Genomic DNA, 11,374 nt, shown 5'->3' on the forward strand with positions numbered 1-11,374 from the left:
CACCTGTTAACAGGTAGTCTGGCCCACTCTTCCTGAGCAAACTGCTCCAGCTGTCTCAGGTTTGATGGGTGCCTTCTCCAGACTGCAAGTTTCAGCTCTTTCCATAGATGTTCGATAGGATTCAGATCAGGACTCATAGAAGGCCACTTCAGAATAGTCCAATGTTTTGTTCTTATCCATTCTTGGGTGCTTTTAGCTGTGTGTTTTGGGTCATTATCCTGTTGGAGGACCCATGACCTGCGACTGAGACAGAGCTTTCTGACACTGGGCAGTACGTTTCGCTCCAGAATGCTTTGATAGTCTTGAGATTTCATTGTGCCCTGCATAGATTCAAGGCACCCTGTGCCAGGCGCAGCCAAGCAGCCTCAAAACATAACCGATCCTCCTCCATGTTTCACTGTAGGTATGGTGTTCTTTTCTTTGAAAGCTTCATTTTTTCGTCTGTGAACATAGAGCTGATGTGACTTGCCAAAAAGCTCCAGTTTTGACTCATCTGTCCAAAGGACATTCTCCCAGAAGGAATGTGGCTTGTCAATATGCATTTTAGCAAATTCCAGTCTGGCTTTTTTATGTTTTTCTTTCACAATTGGAGTCCTCCTGGGTCTTCTTCCATGGAGCCCACTTTTGCTCAAAAAGCGACAGATGGTGCGATCAGAAACTGACGTACCTTCACCTTGGAGTTCAGCTTGTATCTCTTTGGCAGTTACACTATGTAACACAATTTTTGTTCCTGGGTAGTAAGTGTTATTTCCTAATTGCTTATGTCTCAAAAGTATAGAAAATGGCTATTATTCCCCACAAACTTTGCTTTTGTGACCAGGACAGTGATATTTTGAAATTTACCTATTTCCAATGAGAAAACGGGCGAATTTGTGTCTTTTCGTTCACATAAAGTCAGAAAAAAACAACATATGAATCCAAATTAACATGTATTTATACTAAAGTAATACAAAAATGACTACAAAAGATTTAGAAGTGAGTAGTTTTTCCAGATTTACGATTATACTGTAAATCACTTTCATGAATCAGCCCCCAAATGTTCCCATCATGTTCTCGTTATACTGTCCTTGGTAGTGGCGTTCAAAGTCCAGTATATCCTGGTGGAAGCGCTCGCCTTGCTCCTCCGAGTACGCTCCCATGTTCTCCTTGAATTTATCAAGATGAGCATCAAGGATATGGACTTTGAGGGACATCCTTCAGCCCATTGTGCCGTAGTTCTTCACCAGAGTCTCAACCAGCTCCACATAGTTTTCGGCCTTGTGATTGCCCAGGAAGCCCCGAACCACTGCGACAAAGCTGTTCCAAGCTGCTTTCTCCTTACTCGTGAGCTTCTTGGGGAATTCATTGCACTCCAGGATCTTCTTTATCTGTGGTCCGACCTTTGCCTCAGACAGCTTAGGGAAGAAGTCTTGAAGGTACTTGAAGGCTGCCGACTCCTTATCTAGAGCTCTGACAAATTGTTTCATAAGGCCCAATTTGATGTGCATTGGTGGCATCAGCACCTTCCGGGGGGTCCACCAGTGGCTCCCACTTGACGTTGTTCCTCCCCACAGAGAACTCGGTCCGCTGTGGCTAGTCCCACCTGTGGTAGTGCACCTTGGTGTCACTGCTGTCCCAAAGGCAAAGATAGCAGGGAAACTTGGTAAAACCGCCTTGGAGACCCATCAGGAATGCCACCATTTTGAAGTCTCCTATGACCTTGATGCCATCTCAGAAAAATGCAGATATGTATCCACTTAGGCAGCTGGAACTAAACTGAACTGGTGGGCTTAAGGCCCCTGTATTTATACTACTATTTATATTACTGGAAAGTTCTAGAAGTTACTTCAAGTTTACTCAGCACTGAATCTATCTGGAATGTTCTGGAAAATAGGTAAATTTCAAAATATCACTGTCCTGGTCACAAAAGCAAAGTTTGTGGGAAATAATAGCCATTTTCTATACTTTTGAGGCATAAGCAATTAGGAAATAACACTTACTACCCAGGAACAAAAAAAAAAAAAAAAAATTTGTTACACAGTGTTATCCTTGGTTCTTTTTCTACCATTCGCACTATCCTTCTGTTCAATCTGGGGTCGATGTTCCTCTTGCGGCCACGCCCAGGGTGGTTGGCTACAGTTCCATGGACCTTAAACTTTTTAATAATATTTGCAACTGTTGTCACAGGAACATCAAGCTGCTTGGAGATGGTCTTGTAGCCTTTACCATTACCATGCTTGTCTATTATTTTCTTTCTGATCTCCTCAGACAACTCTCTCCTTTGCTTTCTCTGGTCCATGTTCAGTGTGGTGCCCACAATGATACCAAACAGCACAGTGACTACTTTTCTCCATTTAAATAGGCTGAATGACTGATTACAAGATTGGAGACATGTGTGATACTAATTAAAGAAACTAATTAGTTTGAAATATCGCTATAATCCAATTATTTATTATCTTTTCTAAGGGGTACCAACAAATGTGTCCAGGCCAGTTTAGAATATCTTTGTAGAATAAGCAATAATTTATCTCTTTTCACAGCTTCTTTGCTTTATTCTATGACATACCAAAGGCATGCAAGTATACATGATAAAATAGCTTTTGATTTAATCACTTTTCAGGAGGAATGAAGCATTATTTCAATGAGCTGTAAGGGTACCAACAAATTTGAGCACATCTGTAGGTATAGGGGGTCTAGTGCGCCAGTATATAAAAACAGATAGACTTGTAATGTGTAGGGGACTGGTTTAGACTATTAGAGCAAAATTAATGAAAATATTACAGATGTACATAGATATTATTATTATTATTATTATTATTATTATTATTATTATTATTATTATTATTATCGGTATTAAGTACAGCGATTAGATTTCTTATCCTTCAAATCTGTAAAACACTATGCAGTTTTAAATGAATGCCTCATCATTTTAGCCTTTTCATGGAACGTTTATACCTATCTTCATCACCGGAGTGTGCTAATACTCATGACAAATGTGAGATACTAAAGCAGTCATTTTCCTGGAAAAGGACGAGCATCCAAGTATAAGACTATGCGTTTATTTACGCGTCTATATGGTATGGCAGTAAGGACCCCAAGGGTGTCCTTCACAGTGCCATTTAATGTCCCAGTCATACAGTTTATAAATTAACCATCGTGAATAAATTAACAATACTGTTTATGAATTAACCATGCTGCTCTAAATTAACCATCTTGAATATAAATTAATCATACTGTTCGCAAATTAATCATACTGTTCGTAAATTAATCATACTGTTCGTAAATTAATCATCTTAAATAAATTAACCATCTTGAAAATAAATTTACTATACTGTTCGTAAATTAACCATCTTAAATAAATTAAACATACTGTTTATAAATTAACCATACTATGTATAAATTAATTATCTTAAATAAATTAACCATGCTGTTCGTAAATTAACCATCTTGAAAATAAAGTAACCATACTGTTTATAAATTAACCATACTGTTTATATATTAACCATTCTGTTTCTATATAAACCATACTGAAGAAATTAACCGTAATGTTCGTAAATGAACCAGTATTGGTAAATTAACCAATTCATTATTTCCTCAACGGCGCCTCATACAACTGATCACGATTCAAACGCAATTGTTTTAAACACGTTTAGAACTATGTAATATTTTTTGCAAAGCAGGGGCTCAGCTGTATTCACGAGAATCAAGTTCGATTCACTCGAATGTAGCGTGTGGTGTAACATTAGAAAACGAGCCCTGTACTGTCTGTGTTGTACTTTCCACAAGATGTCACTGCAGCATGGAACGACATGAATACTGTACAATGCTGGACCAAGCTAACAGTTAGCAGCACTTGAGTGAATCACCTGGTCAGAGAAACGAAAATGAATTTGCTTCTTAATTGTATCACATTATTATTGTGGACTTTCTTTTCTGAATTGAGAACATGATTAATCTGACTTAAATCATTGACATCGCATTTCGAATCAATAACAGTAAAAGAAAACCACAACATTGGTTCAAGCTTTATTTCAGGACCAATGCAGATGCAGTTTGACTTTTTCCCCCAATAGAGTTACAAACCTCAAGTCTTTAACCCTTAGCATGTGCATGCACTTTCTGTATTTACTACATTCACTTAGCACACAAGTTAACACACTTATTTGTTTCTGATCATAGCATTTTATAAATTTGTTGTAATCATTTGTAATAAATATTGCAACAAACTTATTTTTAATATATATATATATATATATATATATATATATATATATATATATATATATATATATATATGCTTGTTTTGTTTTTTAACATAGAGAATCAGGGCTTTCATTATCCAAATCATAGAATTAAAACAAAAAATGTTTTATTATAAATATGATTTCAATCAGTCACAAGTACAAATTAAAATACATTAAATGTTTTGGATAATTAAATCCTGTATTCTCTATTTAAAAAAAAAAAATTAAGTGTATGAAACAGTTGATTAAAAAGTTTTCATCACCCTATAGAATTATTAACTCGTTTATTGCAAAAGACTAGCAGAAACCACAATAATAGTATAGTATTTTATGTTAGATTTTGAAATGTCACATTTTTCAGTTTTTACTGCAAAGCGGTATATAATTCATTATGTTAACGTAACATTATTCAGCAGGTTTCTTTCGACTTTATGAAGCAAAATGATTTAATTCTATAGGGTGATGCAAGACTTTTGTCCATAGCAGTATAGCCACTCCTAGGAGTTCAAAATATCTTTTTCTATAGCTAAATCATGAATCTAATGGGCAACCTTTGCTATTTATATCCACCATTGCTTTTGACTAGCATTTACTAAAAAGATTAGGTTTGTCACTGCTCGGTTTCCTGTGGAACAACATCAGCATCTTGTTTCCAAGGGGCTGAATTCTCACAGCTATTAATTCCAAATCGTCACAAGTGCAAATTTCATAAAGGAGAAACGTACCCAATATTGATACCAAAATAGAAATAAGCAAATCAGACTTTCAATTTAGAGGTTTGTTAGTAGCCTTAAGCTGTTTATCACTCATTTTAGAATTCTAAATGTGTTTTATTCATTCATGAAATTGTGCTAGTGTTGATTTGGAGTAAAGAGCATTGAGAATCTGTGGCTGTCTGTATAAAGAACAGTGAGGTTCTGCCAATATGATGTATTTTCTATTGTACAATATGTGTATGGGGGAGGTACAAGAAAAATAAACACTTTTTATTAAGAAATAATGTATGTCAATTCTCTACAAGCAATGACCACTTAAGAGGATATTAACACTCTTAGAAACTTTTTGTATGAAAGTACAAATCTATTTTAGTCTGGATCTCTTAGGCAGCTTGAAAGTTCTGTCATGTTTCAAGATTCTAAAGTCTTTTTAGCTATAGAAAGAATCTTGAGAGTAGAGCGGTCATTACCTGTAGAATAGTGACCCCTCTACTTACTGTTTGTGAGCTTTTTAACAGAAGAATACCTGCACATATTTATTTATCCGTTCATTTATTTATTGATTGATTTTTGTGATACAGTTTCAGACACAATCACCATTTTTCTGTTTTAGAATCAAAGTTGCTCCACAGCGAGATGAGGAATGAAGTATTTGGCAGGAGATTCATAATGTCATTAGTGACCCAGTAATCAGATGTAGCTGTGCAATTATATCAGACAGACCCTACACTGAATACTGAGCCACCACAGACATCCAAACAGACAAGGGAGACCTTGGAGATCTGTCAATAAAACTGATAAAGACAAACTAAGATCCATTCAGAATAATAACAGCTATTTAGCATAGTATTCATGACATGACATTGCATATGCTAGTACCACATGATGATGTTCTGAAACTCCATGTTCTGAAAATGAAAATCTGTATTAGTCGAACTTTGGTACCATATACTGTTCCAAGCATGGTCTGGCAATGGTTAACCATTGGAAATCATGTTTTTTTTACAAATATGTGGGATTGCTGCATGTTTTTGACATTCCTCTTGTCATTCACCCTACAAGACAAACAGCTGATAATGCCCCAGTAAACTTGTGTATTGCAATGACACGCTCACCATGAACAGAGTCTCTTAGATGCAAACTGTGAATAAACTAACTCTGTTTCCTATAGAAAAATATTACTATCTCGTTCCAGAACATATTTATTCAGATGTACAGTTTCTACATGCAAAGCACCCTTTAAAAATGCAACACATGTCTTTATGCAACTTGACACCTTTGTAAAAAGGGACCAGTAATTATGTAAGTTTAGTATCATTCCATGATGAAAGCATTAACCTGCCTTTAAATTTCATTTTAAATCATACATCCCCAAATAATACACACATCCCAGCAGCACCTGTGTCTCAGAATATACCCGGTACCATTCTGCCAGTGGCTTATACAGCTGTCCTTGTGCTACCAGTGCCCCTCAGTATAGAACCCTTGCCACTGCAGTGCCACTGTCTGTCTGCACTACCATTGAAGATCATTTGATCAGAAGAAAAGCCAAGAAAGCATAGCTTTCAAATAGGGTGCACAGAAACCCTACATGAGCTCTAATCTATTTGTGTTGTGCAGAAGGGGAATACCACATTCTTCATGTTGTTCACGTGGCTGTTTCCCCTCTCTCTCTGTGACCTGGAATACTGCCAAGGCCCTGTCGGCTTGTGTTCTTCTATTGATACAGTGCATATCTGACAATGGGTTTCCTAAATCAACATGAATTACAGTGGCTGACACATGCTACACCATATTTTTATACCAAAAATGTACCATGGGTCACCATTTTCAGACCATGCTTGGTTCGTATATGCCACCACAGCTGAGTCGTTTCAGGTCACACCAGTCATTGCTGTACCATCAGTGACAATAAAACAATCATGGACAGTTACTGAGACACTGGGGTTATCCAGACACTGGGGTCATCCAGACACTGGGGTCATCCAGACACTGGGGTCATCCAGACATTGTCCCATTTTATTTGGCAACTGTCTGTAGTCCTCCATTGCAGTCAACACTAGAGTGCAACACAACCCACATGACAGATTCATGTAGTCTAAAATACACGACAGAATGATCTGATTATATTGCAGATATGACTATGCTATATAGGAAATAATATAAATAATTCATTAAACATATCCATGATACATTTAGGTCATTTTCAAATATATTCAAAATGTATCAAAGTGGCATATATACTGGATATGTATATTCAAATTAGGGGTTTTATTTTGTCTAAATAATAATAGAAAAACTAACAGCTAACAACATTTTCTGGTTAATTTTACCTAACATTTTACACATAAATAACACATGAACAAAGAAGAGAAACTTTATGTATAAACTCGACATGATCAGGAATGAAATTATACTTGAAGTTAACTAAAACACTTCTAACAAGTTTTATATAAATATGCATATACAATAATGCATATATATTTCAGAGATATTTTCAAAAAATATATATATATTTTAGAAAACTAGCAAAGTATTCAAAATAATGGAATGTGAAATTAATTGGAATGTCAATGTAATTAACTTAGTAATTATATTAAAATACATTTTAACTCTAATATAATCAAGTGCTGAATTAATCATGAATTGATGTTCAGTTCATATAAATGCAATATGTAATTACATTGCTATATAGCAATATAGCATATCAGATTTCCTGGCAGGTTCTATATCCTGGGGTTATATCAGCACTACATTATCATCTACATTTACAACTTATAGAAATAATATTTTCAAAACTCTATCGGAACCTAACCACTATTCTAAAGCTTCAGCAATTATAAAGGATATTAAAAGGCAAATGTGAAATGTTGATGGACAATTTTGTCCACGAACGGCTTATTTTACTGGTGAAGTTACACAGGCTGGGCTGCAGCACTGTGCCCTGGGTTGTTCTGAAACATAATGACCATATGCGCCACAAACGTAGTTCATGAACAGTGAATATTAATACAGTGAATATGTGTTAGTCTGACACAAGCGGTCAGTTCCACACAAAGAAAAAAGCATAATAACTGTAAGCATACCTCAGTGTGATCATACTATACCTGCTCCAATGCACCTCTCCTCTGTTCTTCAGAAGACAATGTGGCTGCATACCTCAGTGTGATCATACTATACCTGCTCCAACGCACCTCTCCTCTGTTCTTCAGAAGACAATGTGGCTTTACACATCCTTCCTGCTTCAGGCAAGCCAGAATTCTAAGAATACATAGATACTTCCTCAGCCAAATATTGCAAACTACAGCCTGTTGCCGCTTCGTAGATAAAACCCAGGTAAGAAGATGGACGGTATCATCTGCCAGAATAACAGCCTCTAGGCTTTGCTTCAATCAAAAATACAATTTGTGTGCATATGAGGAAGTAATAGAGCAAGCACTGCTATTAGTACTGCATACTTTGAATTCCCCTGAGTCCCCACGCCTTCATGGGAATTATGAAGTATGTTACTCACCTTGCAGGGGCAGTCCCTAAGAGAAACACTGTAATATTAGTACACATCATTAAGAGTCATATATTTAATTATCAGAAACACTGGATATTTACCCTTACACCCCCCCCACCCCCCCACCCCCAAAAAAAAAGCATTTGAAAAAATGATAAATGAGACAGAATCATTCCATGCAAGTGTGATTGCTGTAGTTTACAGGTACTTTCTTACCAGAGCTGGGATTTTTCATGACCCGCCATGTGAAAGTGATAGACTGGGTTTCCCACAAGTAAAAACTTTACTGGCTTACTTTCTGTCTTCCCTCACCCGTCGCTTGTTACTGCAAATCAATGGGGATTTACGAAAGAAGGCGTTTTTCATCTCCCATTTTCAAAATCGTGAATATTTTGTCTTCCACTGGGGATGACACAGTTATGCATAGCAGTACATCACACAGGAAATATAAAGCTTGAGAGGGGAATGTGCACTGCGTGCAGCTGTGTGCCATTGGCACTGAATTGAGATCAAACAGGGCTGAACTGGGACTGATAGGATTGGGACTCACACAGTATCACTTTGCTTTTTACCATAGGGTACAGAAGGAGAAAGGAGGTAGAGCTCAAATGAGTCCTTTTTGTTAAATGAGAAAAAAAAACTGAAGAAAGATTATCTCTTCTTCCCTTTTTTACTCTTCTGCAGAAAAAGGTATCTGAAAGTACAAATTCAAACATGCTTCACCTACCAGTCAGACCATTAGCACACCAGAACAATCAGACAAGGAGTGGTGCATCACTGTTTGCTTACCATAGACCACGAAAACATACAAAACCAATACTTGAGACCCCGAAATATTGAACTTTCAGTATTCTGAATGTGCGTACCCCAGGGGTCTCTGGCTGAAGGTAGCACAGGCAATTTCAAATGAAAACATTTTGGTATACTGAACAAAAGGACCGAATAATTATTATTGAATAATTTAGTTATTTAATTTGCAAATGTCAAAGGAAACATTTTGAGAAGGTTTCCATGTTTTAACAAAACATCCCAGCTTCCCTCTAACATCTTGTAGTAGATAATTTTGGAAATGGTGAAATTAAATTCATGCATGATAATCCTGTTTTGTAGCTTGCTTCCCATTTTACACAACCACTTGAAAGCTCAGTGGGATTGTCAGGAGGTGTCCTGTCTTGTCTTGAAAGCTCAGTGGGATTGTCAGGAGGTGTCCTGTCTTGTCTTGAAAGCTCAGTGGGATTGTCAGGAGGTGTCCTGTCTTGTCTTGAAAGCTCAGTGGGATTGTTAGGAGGTGTCCTATTTTGGTTCAGGTCTTATCTTTCCGATAGGTTTTAGTTCGTCTCGGTTGGAGAGGTGAAATCAGTATTGTCTGAAGTTGTCTGCGGTGTTCCAGGGCTATATTTTAGGTCCTTTGTTATTTTATGTTACCTTTAGGTGACATTATCCACAGACATGGAGTGAACTTCCATTGTTACACTGATGAAACTCAGCTATATCACTCTTTAAAGCCAGGGAATACTTCTGCTGGGGTGCTATTAGCTGCCTGCCTTGCTGACATCATGTGTTGGATGTTGAATTCTGATGAAACAGAGGTTATGCTAGTCGGCTCTCAGAACCAACTAAAACATGTCAGTTAACTTGAGTTGGACTTTAGCAATCTCTCATCAAAACTAAAACGAGACATTTTGGGTTCATCTTTGACCCTGATCTATCATTCGAGACATATTAGAAAAGTTACTAAAGTATCCTTTTATCATTTGAGAAATATAGCTAAAGCTACTATTTCTGCATCTGATGCTGAAAGACTAATGCATGCCTTTGTTTAATCTAGAATTAATTATTGTAACACACTTTTCTCTAGTATCCCAAAACATGTGGTGTCTTGCTTAGCTAGAATTCTGACTAAAACCAGAAAAAGTGAACATGTTACTCCTGTTTTGGACTCTTTCCACAGGCTCCCAGTGCAGTTTAAAATTGATTTTAAGATTTTGCTTTTAACTTATAAGACCTGAAATGATTAGCACCTAGTTACTTACAGGAATTATTGACTCTGTATACTCCAAACATCACTCTTAGATCACAGGATGCGGGGCTGCTGGTTATTCCAGGGTGAATAAAAATAACACAGGAGGAAGGGCCTTTTTTGTGAAGCTCCTACATTCTGGAATGCTCTGCCTTCTTCTGTCAGGGAAGCTGGGACTCCTACTGTTTTTATAGAAGAGCGTTTCTATCTTAGTTTTTGTATTTTACAATCTAAACTGCATTTTCTTTTTGTCCTTTTTTAATTCTAATTGTATTTTTTTGTTTGTTAAAATTGTTCTATTGTACAAACTAGCTTTTTCTTTTTTTTTTTTTTACTATTAAAACCAAATTTGTATCTCTTTTTTAATTGCTGTTGTCAACAAATTCTGTATTAGACTGTTGTTAATTGAAGGGTTTAATTGTTCAGTTTTTATGTGTTTGACACACTTTGGGTTCTTTATACAAATGTATAGTGATTTTCTTTGTTTTGTCTTGACCAGTGCTTTGAGATACTTTTTGTATCAAATGCACTATATAAATAACATTTGATTTCATTTGATAAAGTAGATGTGAAATAATGGAGCTCAATGGACTCTTCTGATCCTCTGTTGGGATTGATCTGCACCTGGTACACTGAGATAACGAGGTGCACAGGCACAAAGGCACCAGTGGAGAAAGTGACTCTGAGGTGAAAAGGGCTTTTCAAATGAGTATTTTGGAGCAAAGCTCTGAAAAGTGGAGCAGTGCAAAATTAGCTCACAAGCGAAACAATTGCAAGTCAGTCTTTAGGCATTTCATAACAAAACAACATAAACATTATGATAAAAGCTAATAGTAAATACATAGACACCATTTCTGATAACATACACCTTGTAGAGTATTTTCTCATCACTTTTGTGTGTGGTGTGTAT

This window comes from Acipenser ruthenus, chromosome 16 (assembly GCF_902713425.1).
Source record: "Acipenser ruthenus chromosome 16, fAciRut3.2 maternal haplotype, whole genome shotgun sequence".
NCBI lineage: Eukaryota > Metazoa > Chordata > Actinopteri > Acipenseriformes > Acipenseridae > Acipenser > Acipenser ruthenus.